At 40.1% G+C, this 13957-nt stretch overlaps 2 protein-coding genes across 4 annotated transcripts in view; both read right to left on the bottom strand.

Annotated features, from left to right (window-relative positions):
• LOC308176131 (uncharacterized protein) overlaps positions 1-7968 on the bottom strand; it is a 132299-nt gene extending 124331 nt beyond the window's left edge. Inside the window, exon 1 of the mRNA XM_080551438.1 lies at positions 938-7968. The gene's annotated coding sequence lies outside the window, so the exon portion shown is untranslated. The remainder of the gene's footprint in view (positions 1-937) is intronic.
• A 141-nt stretch (positions 7969-8109) lies between these two features.
• HMG20A (high mobility group 20A) overlaps positions 8110-13957 on the bottom strand; it is a 34843-nt gene continuing 28995 nt past the window's right edge. For 2 of the 3 annotated variants that reach the window (XM_080551434.1, XM_080551435.1), the window contains one exon: positions 8110-10862. The gene's annotated coding sequence lies outside the window, so the exon portion shown is untranslated. Of the gene's footprint in view, positions 10863-10888; positions 12350-13957 lie in introns of those variants that run through there. The other variant, XM_080551433.1, reaches the window with a different exon arrangement.

The following is a 13957-nucleotide window of genomic DNA, read 5'->3' as shown; positions in this document are numbered from 1 at the left end:
TTTGGATGGATGAAGAAATGAAAAAGCAAAAAGCAAGTGACCTAATCAACTCAGGAATTTCGTCTGCCCTGCATTAGTTTTATATCAAACTCATCAAAGAAATATCAAAAAGAAATGAACTGGCGCCATCTCTCTATATACTAGGATGAAAGTACTCACAAAGGAAGCACAACGGGTTAGGGGGTTACAGTTGTTGGGATTTGGAAAGAGAGAAAGCAGAGTCCTGTTGTGTGTGGGACTGCGCAAACGCTCCCAAAGGGAGTTCAGGTGTACCCAAAAGCTTCCCTTGGGTGCACTTTTTGATGGGAGAGAGTGGCACCATACGTGTTTTTTAGGGTCAGGTTTAGAGTTCCAGTTAGGGTTACGTTTAGGGTTGTTTGGAAAGAGAGAAGGCGCAGAGTCCTGTTGTGTGTGGGGTTGCGTAAAGGGTTGCGTAAAGGCTCCCAAAGGGAGTGCAGGTGTAACCAAAGGCTTCCCTTGGGAGCACTTTTTGATGGGAGAAAGTGGTCCGTACATGGTTTTTAGGGTCCAATTTAGGGTTAGGCTTAGGATTACGTTTATAGAGTTGTTTGGAAAGAGAGAGAGCGCAGAGTCCTGTTGTTTGTGGGGTTGCGTAAAGGCTCCTAAAGGGATTGCATGTATACCTGAAGGCTTCCATTGGGAGCACTTTCTGATGCAACAATTTGGCAACTTGTGTGTTTTCTTGGGGTCATAATTAGATTATTTAATTTAGATTGTTGGTGTTTGGAGAGAGAGAAAGCGCAGTGTCCCAGCAAGCAGAAGCCCCTGAGACTCTCTTTCACTCATCTGTGTTTCGCTTCGTCCGTCTCCGGCTGCACCCCTCACAGAACTACAGAACTGCGGCATAGGACTCCACACTCGCTTCGCACTGGAAGTGCGTCTCATTCACACTCCACTCCAGTTTCCCTGAACCCACCCTGAGGCAATATACGGTAAAGTTTGCCTTTCCTCCGTCCATGCAGAGAATTCCCGGTCCAGGTTATGAGCAGTTATCCCTGTGCCTGTGGTGTGTCTGTAGTGGCCTCCCTTCTCTCCAGTGCTTCGCAGAGTCTGTCTTCAGATTATCAGTCTCGGTCCTTTGTCAGCCATACCAAGACAACATACTAACCCCGACATGACCACTGACATCGGCGGGGGTGCACCTTCCTGTCCATGGTGGCAAGAACTCTCTAGTAGTCAACAAGATCCCGGACAAGGCCCCAGATTGTGAGAAGAAGTCTCGATAATTTTCTTCAGACAGGATCTTCTGTGAAGCTATTTTACTTGTGGTTCCAACGGCAGGCATCCTGCAAGCAGGAGCACACAGTGGAAGTTTATCGTAGCCTTGTATTCCCTGCTACCCAACACCTGATTTCTCCTGTTTCCTCACTGGCTGAGTACTACAGGTTCACGATCCAGTCGACGCCTTTGTATACCATATATACACAATTTTATTTGACCAACCGTTAATTTCTCCTTTTTCTTTTTTATTTCCTTCTACTATGTAATTTTTGTTTTTACTGATTTCACACTGCTCGGTCCTGTTTTTCTTATCTATCCTCCCTATTTTGGGACAATGGAACCTTCTCCTTGGCTTCCTAACAAACTCCTCACTTCTATGCTACTCATATGCCTGTACAATCACTTTTGAATATGCAAGATTAGTGGAATTTTACACCGTGTAAACACCTTCTATTGTAACAACACAACTTTGTTTCTCAAAAAAGGCTTCCGTTGGGAGTGCTTTTTGATGGGAGAAACTGGTGCCGTACGTGTTTTTTAGGGTCATAATTAGGGTTAGGGTTACAGTTAGGGTTGTTTGGAAAGAGAGAAAGCACAGACTCCTGTTGTGTGTGGGGTTGCGTAAAGGCTCCCCAAGGGAGTTCAGGTCTACTAAAAGGCTTCAATTGTGATCACTTTTTGTTGGGAGAAATTAGGAATGTAGGTGTTGAGTTAGGGTCATAATTAGGGTTAGGGTTGCTAGAGTTCATATTGTTCCTTTTGCAGGAAATAAAATCACTGCACAAATCCCAGAGAATAAACATAGCTATCACCCTATTAAATACAACAGACTTCAAATTCAAGGTATGGATGTGCCCAGATTAAGCTATCCCTGTAAAAGCTGTATGGATAAATACATCGGTTCTGACCTACAGTTTTACAAAACTGAGATGTTTGGAAATGAATTCCATTAGAAATTCCTACAAGGTAAAAAAGGATACGTTCTTCAAAGCATGCTTAAGCACAACATATTCTGACATAAACACTCTTTCTATATTTGAACACATACCCAAAGGGAGAAAGTCAGGAATTTATTTATTTAGCAGTAACATGATCTTGTTGTGTGTTCCCCATCTTGATTTTATACCTTCAGTTCATTTTGTTAATATCTTAGCCTGGTTTCAAAACCTGTACTAGGGAGTATAGCATTGTTGCTGGGTTGGTTTGTTGCCCCCAGTTCACACAGAAAAAATAATTTAAAGGATTTCCATAGTTCTATCTTTTCTAAAAACTTCCTATGTTGCAGTAATTGTGGGCCCCTTCCACATTCATTTGGTTCTTCAATGAAATTCAGTGAAAAAACATTTTCTCTCCACAAGAAAACTGTGTTGGCAGGGACAGTTAATTTTAGCTGCCTCTAAGCTGCACCAGTTTAACACAAAGAAGAGAAATCATACAGAGCTAGGGGCACCAGCACAGAAGTCAGGAGTTAGATTCATTTACATTGTCATATATTTACTGACTACTTTAGATGCTGAGAAGTGGATGGTTTTCTACAGTTGGTGCTCCCATATTATTTCAGTGTACAGTTTCATGAAATGCAACGAACTAAAATAAAAGCAAGGTACCTGTCAGAAAGGAGTTCCTGATTCCCCCTTCTCTCATCTTTTGCAAACTCCAGTGCTTGTCAGATCTCATAAGCTCACCCAATTCATAAAATAACAGAAAACATTCAGCAATGAAAAGTCTGGGTAGTTTTCTACTATTTTGACAAGTTAGCAAAGCTCACAAATGGGCAGGGATGTTCTTGGCTGCAGTAAGATCTTCAGGAAGCAGCTACCACCATGCTGCATATGCTCTAGCTCCACAGTTCTGGCACTGCTGTCTAAGTATGAGGCTATAGCAGGCTCCCACAATGAAAACCAACTCTGTAGAGACACAGAACTATGTAAATACCAACAACTCTAAAGCTTCCATTACATGGAATTACATATTCACAGCTCCTGCTAGCTAGGAAGCTAGGGAAGCCAGCTGTGCTGATTTTACAAGATCAGCCAACACACAGTATCGGCTTTAGCCAACTGGAAGCCTTTATCAGTCATTCCTTGCTGTCAGAATGACAACTTCAAAGACTTGTAAACTGAGTTCATGTTTTATTTGCCCTAACAAAATTGCCTTGTAACACAGGAACGTTTGCTGTACTGCTTCTACCCTGACCAGCCCTCAAAGCACAAGAGGAAAAGGACCATGTAACAGCATGAAACAAACAAACAAAACAACTGAAGAAACTACCATTTGTCTAGAACAAAACCACAGAATTGAGTTCAGTTTTCACATACTTAGAAAGCTCTCTGGCTTGCAATAATAAGCCTTTCCATTTTCATCCTGAGATACCAAGAACTAACATCAGGAGGCACTGCTTCTCCCAGTAGAAAATGGATTCTTTTCCTCACATGGATAGTTATTTCAGACATCTGGAAATGTACATTTACCACATAGCTGTGAAATCCTGAAATTAGGGTGCAGCTAGAATTCCATTTTCACATTTGCTACTTTTTCTGCTCAAAAGCACTTCAAGAATGTCTGGAATTGTCAGGTCCGAATCCAAACTTACTGAGGCTAAGAACTCATCCATTTCTGTACTGCAGTAGGTAAACACGAACTTCAAGAATAAACGCAAGTTCTATTCCTCTATCCTCTTATTCCTGCTGTCCTTATCCTACAAAATCACCTTTAACAGAAACAGATTTTTAAAGGGGTGAGGTGGAAGAGAATTCTTACATCTTGTAAACAGAACTTGACTCTGCATTTACATATGCCAGGGCCACCCATTATTAATGCTAGCATGCAAAAGAAAAATGACAGCCTTCCCTTATGCTTATCAGGTTCATAGCACGTGTTTGAAAGACATGCTTGCATACAGCTACCTTTCTTCTATAAGAGCAAATGCACTTCTTCTGTACAAGTGCTGTAACTGTCCTCAGAAGATTTTAATCCTATGTCAACCTTCCATAATCCATACTTACAGACAAGGAAGACAGCATGTTTCGGAGCATATTCAGCATCAATGCTAAAAAAACCACAGTCCTTTCTGAGAAAGGTGTCAAGAGTTTTCCAGAGCTTTTCACTCGCCTGGGCTCACCTTCCCTGCTGGCTTGCACTTCTGATACACTTGTGCATCTCTTGCCCCAGCTCGAGTAGTTTACCTCTCTTCCTCCAACATGAAAAAAAACAAAAACAACCGAGGCAGGAACTTGAAGTACCATACAGGAAAAAGAGAAATCTCCTCTGAGAAGAATTACAATACTAATGCAGTTGTTAACATTTGTTTTGAAAGGTGAGGGGTTGAAATGGTATGTTTATAGCCTAGATTTTCAGCTTGAGATTTCTCTGCAAGCGTCCTGGGCTTAAGCAATATTATTTGAAGTAAATTAGATGAGGGAATTCTTTCTTGACTAACACTAGAACAGATTTAATAAAATTAAAACTGCCCATATGAGAGGGAAATCCCATGGTACTACAACTTCAACTGAAAAATATACCTCTTCCCAATTCCCAGACAGCCAGCTATTCAGCTGATATAATTCTACTCAGCTCAAGAAGAAAGACCAATATATATCAACCAAGAATTTGGACAGGCAGAACTCTTCATATATAAATATTTAAAATAAAAAAATAAGCACCAGAATCCTTTTGCCAGGCCTAAGTAAACATGCACATCGAGAATGAATTCTAATGAATTGCTTAAATATTTGTGCTTATGATATTCAAATTAAATGTATGCCTGCTAGTAAGCCTGGAAGAGTATCACACATATCTCTCATGATTCCTTTCACTCCTTTTCCTAAAGAAGTAGTGCTTGTGATCAGCTGGAATCTTTTCCATGTAACAGCAGGAGAATTAAGGTTTTCTGTTTATTATAACCAGAGAGTTTCTCAACTCTTTAATCAGAACTTTGCTTTCCAGATGGGTTAAAAAAAATCCAACAGCAGATTCATTCATTAGGCAGCAACCTGCCACACAAGTTAGAAAAATGGACACTCAATTCCTCAGTGAAATCTGTATTTTCATCTCTAATGTAAAACAGCTTGTCTTCCGGTATTGCAAAAACGACACGTCCCATGTACGACGTCCCCACGTCCCACTCAAGCCACCAAAGCCTCCAACTGGCCTATTCAGAGTCCCACTGCACTATTATGCTCTTTCCCAAAAAAATGTTTTTCCCTATGCAAGCTAGGGCAATTTTGCTATGTAGAACAGTTTCTGATACCAGTGAATTACTTATTTACACATACAGAGGAGGATTGGGGCTTACTCTCTTTAGACACAAACCTAGATATCAGGACACAACATGAAGGAGATGAAGGAAAAATGAAAATTCTAAATAGAGCAGCGTATCTGGTTAGCAACATACAAGGGCTTCAAATCGTATTAATGAGTTACTGGTTTTGGTACTTTCTTAAACGTATTCTCATTAAATAATTACAGGGTTTTGGGGTGTTTTCATTTCTCTTTCTGTTCCAGTCTATAACAATCATGTAGCAATTTGGAAAGTCGATTTCATGAAAGACCAGGCAACTCAGTGGACCCATTCACAAACAGAACGCTGACCTCCTGCCTAAGCACTTCAGGATCAGGACTTAAAACCCTTCTCAACTGGACAAGAAGTCACTTCTCCATCTCCAGGCAGAGCTTTTCAAACACTACCTCAACACTTCATTAAATAATTGACAGAACCAATCACATTTCACCACTAAGTTCAGTTTAGTAGGATACACATGCAAATAAAATCTACATAGCGTAAAGTGAACACTGATTTTTTTTAAACCTAGTGTCTAAACACTGCTTTGTAACTACAAATAAGATGCAAACATGAAAAATCTGTGTTGCATTTGTCCTTATACTGGGGTGAAACATAAGTCAAAGATGGAAAATGAGAGAATATAATACTATCCAGCCCATCTCCCTCCCAACACAACTTGAAAACAGAGACCACAAACTAACCATAGTTGAGTGACAACTGCCATCAGCAAACTTTTTTTCCCACTCAGTTGTAGCTTATAAAACAGAGTAAGAAGCCCCATGTTTTTATATCTAGTCTGATTTGTAAAGTCACATTTCTCCTTTCTTCCTTCCAAAATTGTGCTTCACAATATCCTAGCTGCATTTGCTTGTCATTACTCTGATACAAATATTCAGAACCCTGGTATATATATTAAAAAACTAACATCGTACAGGTCTCCATATATCAGTTCATAGCAATAAGACAGGCCAGCTACTTGGCTAGATGTAAGCTTCAAAGCTTCACTCGTCGAAAGCTGCCAAACTCCAATTTTCCGTATCTTCAGATATGCAAACCATCAGTGTCCATACAACAAATGATAAAAACCAGCAAAAAACAACAAAATAAGAATGACAAGTTTATTAATGGAACCCGTAAGTCAAATTTCGTAAGTGTTGGTCCTTGGATTACAAAATGGATGTGGATACTTTCCACATACCAAAATGGTACAATACGGAGTCCACAGACTTTGCAATTAAGATGACAAATCTTGAATATAATCAAGATGTTCTAAAACCTATAAAACTCAAAAGTATGAGCAATGAGGAAGAATGAAGCAGCAAAACTATTCATTGTTCACAAGCAGAAAATTCTGTGGGAGAAGTAAATGATGAACCTGAATACACTACTAACACTGAAGGATACAACTGAATTGAAGCAGTTGACACAAAACAAGCTCTCATTTCAAACTCCAAATATATTAATCTGCCCAAAGAATAAGGAAGTTATTTTTTCCTCTTAAAAGTACCCAAAAACTTAAATCCCCCTCACTTCCCTTAAACAATTGTTAACTATCAGTTAATTGAGTGGCAGCAGAGTAAACTGGAATCATCTTAAATTGTCTTAATTTAAGACTACATCTTAAATTGAGCGTGATTGACCACCACCTGCTCACAATGCCACATACAGCACTTAGGGTTAAAAAGGAAGCAGACCTCTGTCTTATATTGAACTTGCTGCCTTTTTTTTTTTTTGCACAGGTGTGCCCCAATTTTGCTACCACCATCTCCAGCTCTGGTATAGCTACAGCGTCACAGTGGCCATACTCATTCCGAGGACTTCGTTATATTCCTATTTTTGATATGTTTATCATTTTGTAATTAGTGTTCTGCAACATGTCCAAAGCACGATAAACCTAAATAAGCAGTTCGTCCCAGGCTGCAGAAGATGCAACTGAATCGTCTTAGTATACAGAAATACCAGGCATTAATTTGGCAATCAAAGTGAGATGTGACCAGAAAAGTAACACAAACACGCGGTTGCTCACAGCGCTGCAAACTCAGAAGGTGCACCAGTGCAGGCAGAAATCATTCAAACTCCTCCACCACAGAGGACAAACACTCAAAGTACAATTTTCATAAGTTTATAGTTTGGCTCTGTACTCAGCAAGCAGAAGGAAAGATGCATGGAAAAAAAATCAATCGGGAAAACAAAATGAATTAGTGAGCAGCACATACGATATAGAAGGTCCTTAAAGGAAGGGAAAACAAACATGGTGGTGAGAAATCAGGGAGTTCAGAGGAGGACAAAGATGTCAAAGAGAAGACTGAGAGGTTCGTGACATTCTAGGAAGTTTACTCAAGTTGGGAACAGATGATGACAGGAAGGAGCCTGATAATTATTTATAAACAATCTCCAAAGCTTTCATCACTACAAATAACTACCTGCTTTAGCTGTTTCAGAGGGAGATGCACTTGGGATGGAGAGAGGGAAGGAGCATATTCAATATTTCTTTTCAAAGATTAACATGGAGTTGACAGTCTCTCAGACAAGAAAGCAATGCTATTAATAGTTTTCACAAAAATGCACTTAAAATTGAATCAGAATGGATTCAATGTTGAACAATTTTAATGAAGCAAGTGTCCAACCAGCACATCAACTTCTTAAAAAGAAAAGGACTCCAAAAGTTTAATTACAAAAACATTTTACAGAAAACTTGGCATCTCAACAATTCCAAACACATTTATCCAAGAAATGCATTATTTTTTCACATACTTCTCTTAACATTTCTTTAAGTGATGAAAGTATTTTATCCTGCTCCTCTCCTTGACACCAACATTATTATTTTTTTACTTCTTCTCCAAATCAGCCAACACTGAAAAATGTAAACTGAAAAGACACTCAGAAAACACTGGAAAGACAAAAAACATTTCTATAAGGTTTAACAGTGTAAATAAGAAGCATCTCAATGAGACAAAACATCTGTTTTATCAGTGGTGACCAAGAAATTACTCTTTCCACAGACGGGTATACCACCGTCCCTCCTTCCTTGTGGGGAAAAAGCAAAAGATCTGTCAAGCTCCCAACTAATAATATAATCTTAAATCTCCCATCCAAGAACACTTACATGCTACTCAACAGAACGACGTATTAGCAGTATGCCACAAGCTGATAGTTGTGTTGAATTTATATAAGCAAAGGCAGCCTGCAGCCACCCATACCTTATTTATGGAATGTATATGCAACAGCTTGGAATTGCATCCTACTATCACACTACATACCAATTTCTGGAATCTTTACGGGATGAAACTCTAGGTATTGGATAAGATGTCACAGACAGCTTTAGAATTTCGTTTCCAAACTTTTGCCTACGCAGTCCGTTTTGGCCTCATTTAAATGAAAATAAACTGTCACTAATGCTGCAAAGCAAAACACGCACAGATTAAAGGTATGGGCGCTTCTTCTGGAGACATCAATCCGTAAGATTTTTTCCCCCACGTTTGTTATAGAATCCACTGAAAAAGTTTGTATCGACTTCAGTTGGTGTTGTCCATGTTACAGAAAATAATGGTGATCCAACTCAGCAAATCGAGGTTTCTTTTTGTGAAGTCTTGAAAATAAGCCTGAAGACAAGAGAAAGGAGTTTCCTCCCTGAAGGAAGACTTGAATATACGTGGAAATTCTTGCTGCTTGGCTACAGCAATAAGCCCAGAAGTAAGCAGAGACCTGACATACAAGGTCATAGCTGGAGATGGCTTCAGGCAAGCACGAAGTCCATGTATATAGCGTGGGAAAGAAGAAACTGCTGTTTAATCTTCAAATACATTACAGATGCACAAAAGCAATCCTGACTGCAATGCACTCAAGTAATGAAAGCAATCTCCAATTCATAACAGGGAAATCCTTAAAGATTTCTGAAGGAGGAACAAGGAGATTGTCATGTGGAAGAAAGCATGTTTCCGTCATTACCATAAAGCCCATAGATGTCCAACAGGTGCTCAACCACAGTCTGAATTAGCAATTTGACAGGAACCAAAGGGCAGCAAATGATTTGCATAAGTTAGTGCAGACAGTAGGTGCCACCTTTGACAAGAGCTGCAGCCGTAACTCAGTAATATTACAGTCTCTAGCATGTGAGGTTGTACGTGATGCAGGTGAAAGGACATTTAGGTCACAATGGAACATAATAGGCTGAATGCTATAGGCTCCACAGGCTGTACTTCAGCTGTACGGAAGTTGAAAATCACGCACTGTAATGTAGAAACCTCTGGGCTGCAATGCGGGCCTAGCTAACAACCTTCTCTGATATAATAATTCATGCAAATATACGTGCTGCTTCCAGGCACATTGCTTCCCAGTACTGATTTCAGAAGGGCACAAAAAAAAAAGCAATTCCCCCACCCATTCTTTTTTAATAGAATACTGCTCTCACCATGAGATCATTCTCTCAGAAAGTAAGCAGACAATTAGAGTGAGCAACATAACAGAAAAGAGGCAAATTTTGTTTTGTTTTAGTCCTAAATGGAGGATTCCGTCCAACAGAGAAGAGCTAACCCTTCACTTTCTACCTTGATTATCAATGATCTGTGTGGTAGTAAGACATCCCACCAAACATTTTCAAGAGATAACAGCGGATCTGCATAGAAGAGCAGGTTGCTGTGTGCAAGAGAGGTGCTTGAAGAGAGGGGGAGGGAAGAAGTCCCTAGGGGAATCGAGTCACAAAGAACCAACCATAGCCAGTCACAAGCAAGGAGCAATCTCACATTGTAGAAGCTGCAGGCTAACAGAAAAAACAGGATTCTGCTGAAGAATATTTTACATAAACATGGCAGGCAGGATGGGACAAGACAGTGCAGCAAGGAAGACTGCCTATTATAGCAAAGAACACAAGCGCTGCTATCCAGTACTGCAAGTATCATACAAAAAGATCAAAAAAAACTAAAATTGAGGAAGGTCAAGCTACAAGATAAACATGAAAACAAACTAAAGAACACTAGAAGACATCAAGCAATGTAACACAAAGTCATGACTACAACACACAAGCTAACTTAATTTCACAGATTTCATCTCCATAGTCAGCAAGTCCACAGAATGTAGCCACGCACACACCCAGCAAAATAAGAAAATGAAGATTGCACAGAAGTCACATGCTCTTAAAGGTTTACACAGAGGGCAGTTCCAAAATGTTTAGTGGTGGTATCTGTGGCTAAACATTGATCTGTTTGTCCCACTGACAAACCACAAAGGCAGGAATCAGCATCAACCTGCAGTTCTGCCTCCCACCCCTAGTCTTTCTCTCATGGCTTCTTATTCCACACTGGCCAAAGTAATTTTGTAAACCATCCCTGGGTCACGAGACCTGCATATGAAACAGAAAGATAAACGTTAGAAGACTACAAGCTGTCAGGATTAAATACGATATCATGCCTTTTTTTGTGAATGATTTATCAGAAAGCACAATATTAAGAAGTACAGCACAGAAACCTATAGACACAGAACAATGTCAAAATAACCCTTTATTTTACAACTGTATTCCTACTTCCAATCAAAGAATAGCATGCTGAATAAAAAACCCTCCTCTTTCCTTCCAAATATGATTGCGCAAATAAATTCTCTTTACCATGCAGTTCAGAAAAAAACATTCACCAGTATAGTCAAATTGTCAGTAAATACAAAGCACCTGAGCCACCAGAAAAAAACATATCAGTTCTGTAAAGTACAGTGGTTTTCAAAAGTATCTCAATGAATAGATTTTTCCAATAAATTCATTTGTAATGTGTCTCAACCTCAAACAGACCATTTGGTTGATAGAGATCACAATTAGGAGAATATAATTCATATGCAGTGGGAAAACAGTCACCGTCTGCTGATTCAATTTTATCAGATGCCAGCTGAATTGTTTTAACTAAAGCTTCTCTTTCTTATATGGAGACCTATATTTTTTTTTAGGTTTACACCTACGAAGCCCAACCTTCTTCTCTCCTCAGATTTTGTTACAAAATAATTGCCAAGTGAACATCACTGTAACAGCCCTATGAATTACTAGATCATTCAACAAGGCCAAGTGCCAGGTCCTGCACCTGGGGCACAACAACCCCAAGCAGAGCTACAGGCTGGGAGATGAGTGGTTGGAAAGCTGCCTGGCAGAGAAGGACCTGGGAGTATTGGTTGATAGTCGGCTGAATATGAGCCAGCAGTGTGCTCAGGTGGCCAAGAAGGCCAACAGCATCCTGGCCTGTATAAGAAGCAGTGTGGCCAGCAGGGCTAGGGAGGTGATTGTCCCCCTGTACTCGGCTCTGGTGAGGCCGCACCTCGAGTACTGTGTTCACTTTTGGGCCCCTCGCTACAAGAAGGACATCGAGGTGCTCGAGAGAGTCCAGAGCATGGCTACGAAGCTGGTGAGGGGTCTGGAGAACAAGTCTTATGAGGAGCGGATGAGGGAGCTGGGATTGTTCAGCCTGGAGAAGACTCCGGGGTGACTTTATCACTCTCTATAGGTACCTTAAAGGAGGCTGTAGCAAGGTGGGGGTTGGTCTATTCTCCCACATGCCTGGTGACAGGACGAGGGGGAATGGGCTAAAGTTGCACCAGGGGAGGTTTAGGTTGGATGTTAGGAAGAAGTTCTTTACTGAAAGGGTTGTGGTTGTTAGGCACTGGAATGGGCTGCCCAGGGAAGTGGTGGAGTCACCACCCCTGGAGGTCTTTAAGAGACGCTTAGATGTAGAGCTTAGTGATATGGTTTAGTGGAGGACTTGTTAGTGTTAGGTCAGAGGTTGGACTAGGTGATCTTGGAGGTCTCTTCCAACCTAGGTGATTCTGTGATCATATCCAGTCACATGCACATATCTGTATAATGAAAATAGCAAATTATTAATCAAGTTTTTAATTGCCTCATGCTGTTTTGCTGCTGAAAGAAAGTATTGGGGGGAGGGGGAGAGAGGGGAATGGAGTTTTGTAATTATAAAGTGGGAAGAAGAATTCTAAGGCAGTATTTTTTCCTCAAACCAGCTATAGCTATCCAGCTAATCCAGTTTAATCAAGAGGAAAATACTTGCATTTTTAAGAACCCAGAAAACGTTGATTATTTAGGATTATTTACATTCCATTATTTAGGAAGACACAATCCCCGTGACATGAGAACGTAAGTCTAAACTTCAGTATCCTTGAGATACATATTTTCTGGCAAGGTGCTTAAAAGACAAACGTTTCAGGGCCTGGCATGCCCTTCTAATAACTCATTGATGAGAAACTGCTTTCCTTTTTATACACTCTGTAAAATCTCCCCAATTCTCTTTCTGAGCTTAAGAGCGCTAATTGAAAATGGTATACAAGAACGAGGAGGTTGATGAGCTACTGAAAAATCCCAGACCTGGATCGACAAGCTGTTCCCCTTCATAAATAACAGCAGTAAAGCCACTTCTTTATTCTGCTGGGAGCTCAGTCATCTCTTGGAACTATAGTCCGTTCCATCTGGCTACCCTTTGGAAGGACAATGATCTTTTAGCTTAAGCCACACTATAATGGGGAATGTGTAATTAACTGTTCTACACAGTATCACAAAAGGTCAGAATCAGAAAGGATGAAAAGCCCTGTCTTCACATTTGCAGATGGCACAACCCTGATTTATTTGCATTTCTAAACACCATTCAAGATGTGCAGTGGATCTCAACAAAGAATCCAGGTATGTACACAGGTAAAATATAAATAGGCAAATTTCTAATGGTTGCTTAGTGCTGTGCACTGCAGGGGGGGAGGAGCAAATGTTGTGGGAAATGCAGGGAAGCACAGCAATTTAGAAAGACTGATTATTCTTTGTTGATTTGTTTTTCTACTCAGTTTCTTATTACAGTTTTCTAAGCTGCTGAACAGAACTGTTCATGAGCTCAGTAATAATCTCTGCATAAGCCATATGATCATTAGAGCCTCAGCAAATGCTATATCTAGCCTGAGCCACACATTAGCAGTTCTAAGATGTAAACCTTCCTAACCAGAAGAGTTTGACTGCAGGTGCTTCCCACTTGGTATTTACAGAGCATTTTCAGCTTGTAATGGAGATCAGTCCTCCTGTAACCTCTGAAGCAAATAAGATTTGTCTATGACCAGCAGATCAGATTCTACAATTAATGCAGAATTCTTCAAATTCACTTCACTCAAGAAGCCCACCTTTTTCTAAATTAAGTCACCCTATCCCTAGAATGTAAATAATCCTTTCTTTCTTACAGCATTCCGTCACTGTTCTTACCTTACAGAGTACACTGAGTAACAGGACAAAAGAGCTAATTATGTTGTTATATGAAGGTCTTGCAGAATTCTATGGAGAATTTAAGAACCCTTTAAGAACCCCACTGCTTAATAGTCTCAACTCCACGTGACTTTCATTAAGTTAACCTGCTCCTACAGGTTTGAGGAAAAAGAACTTCTTGATTGTACAATACTGTACAATCAGCACAAGAA

This window comes from Anser brachyrhynchus, assembly GCF_964034855.1.
Source record: "Anser brachyrhynchus genome assembly, chromosome: 11".
In the NCBI taxonomy this organism is placed as follows: Eukaryota; Metazoa; Chordata; class Aves; order Anseriformes; family Anatidae; genus Anser; species Anser brachyrhynchus.
Note: the sequence above shows the minus strand (reverse complement) of the source record. Positions and strands in the feature narration are given on the sequence as shown.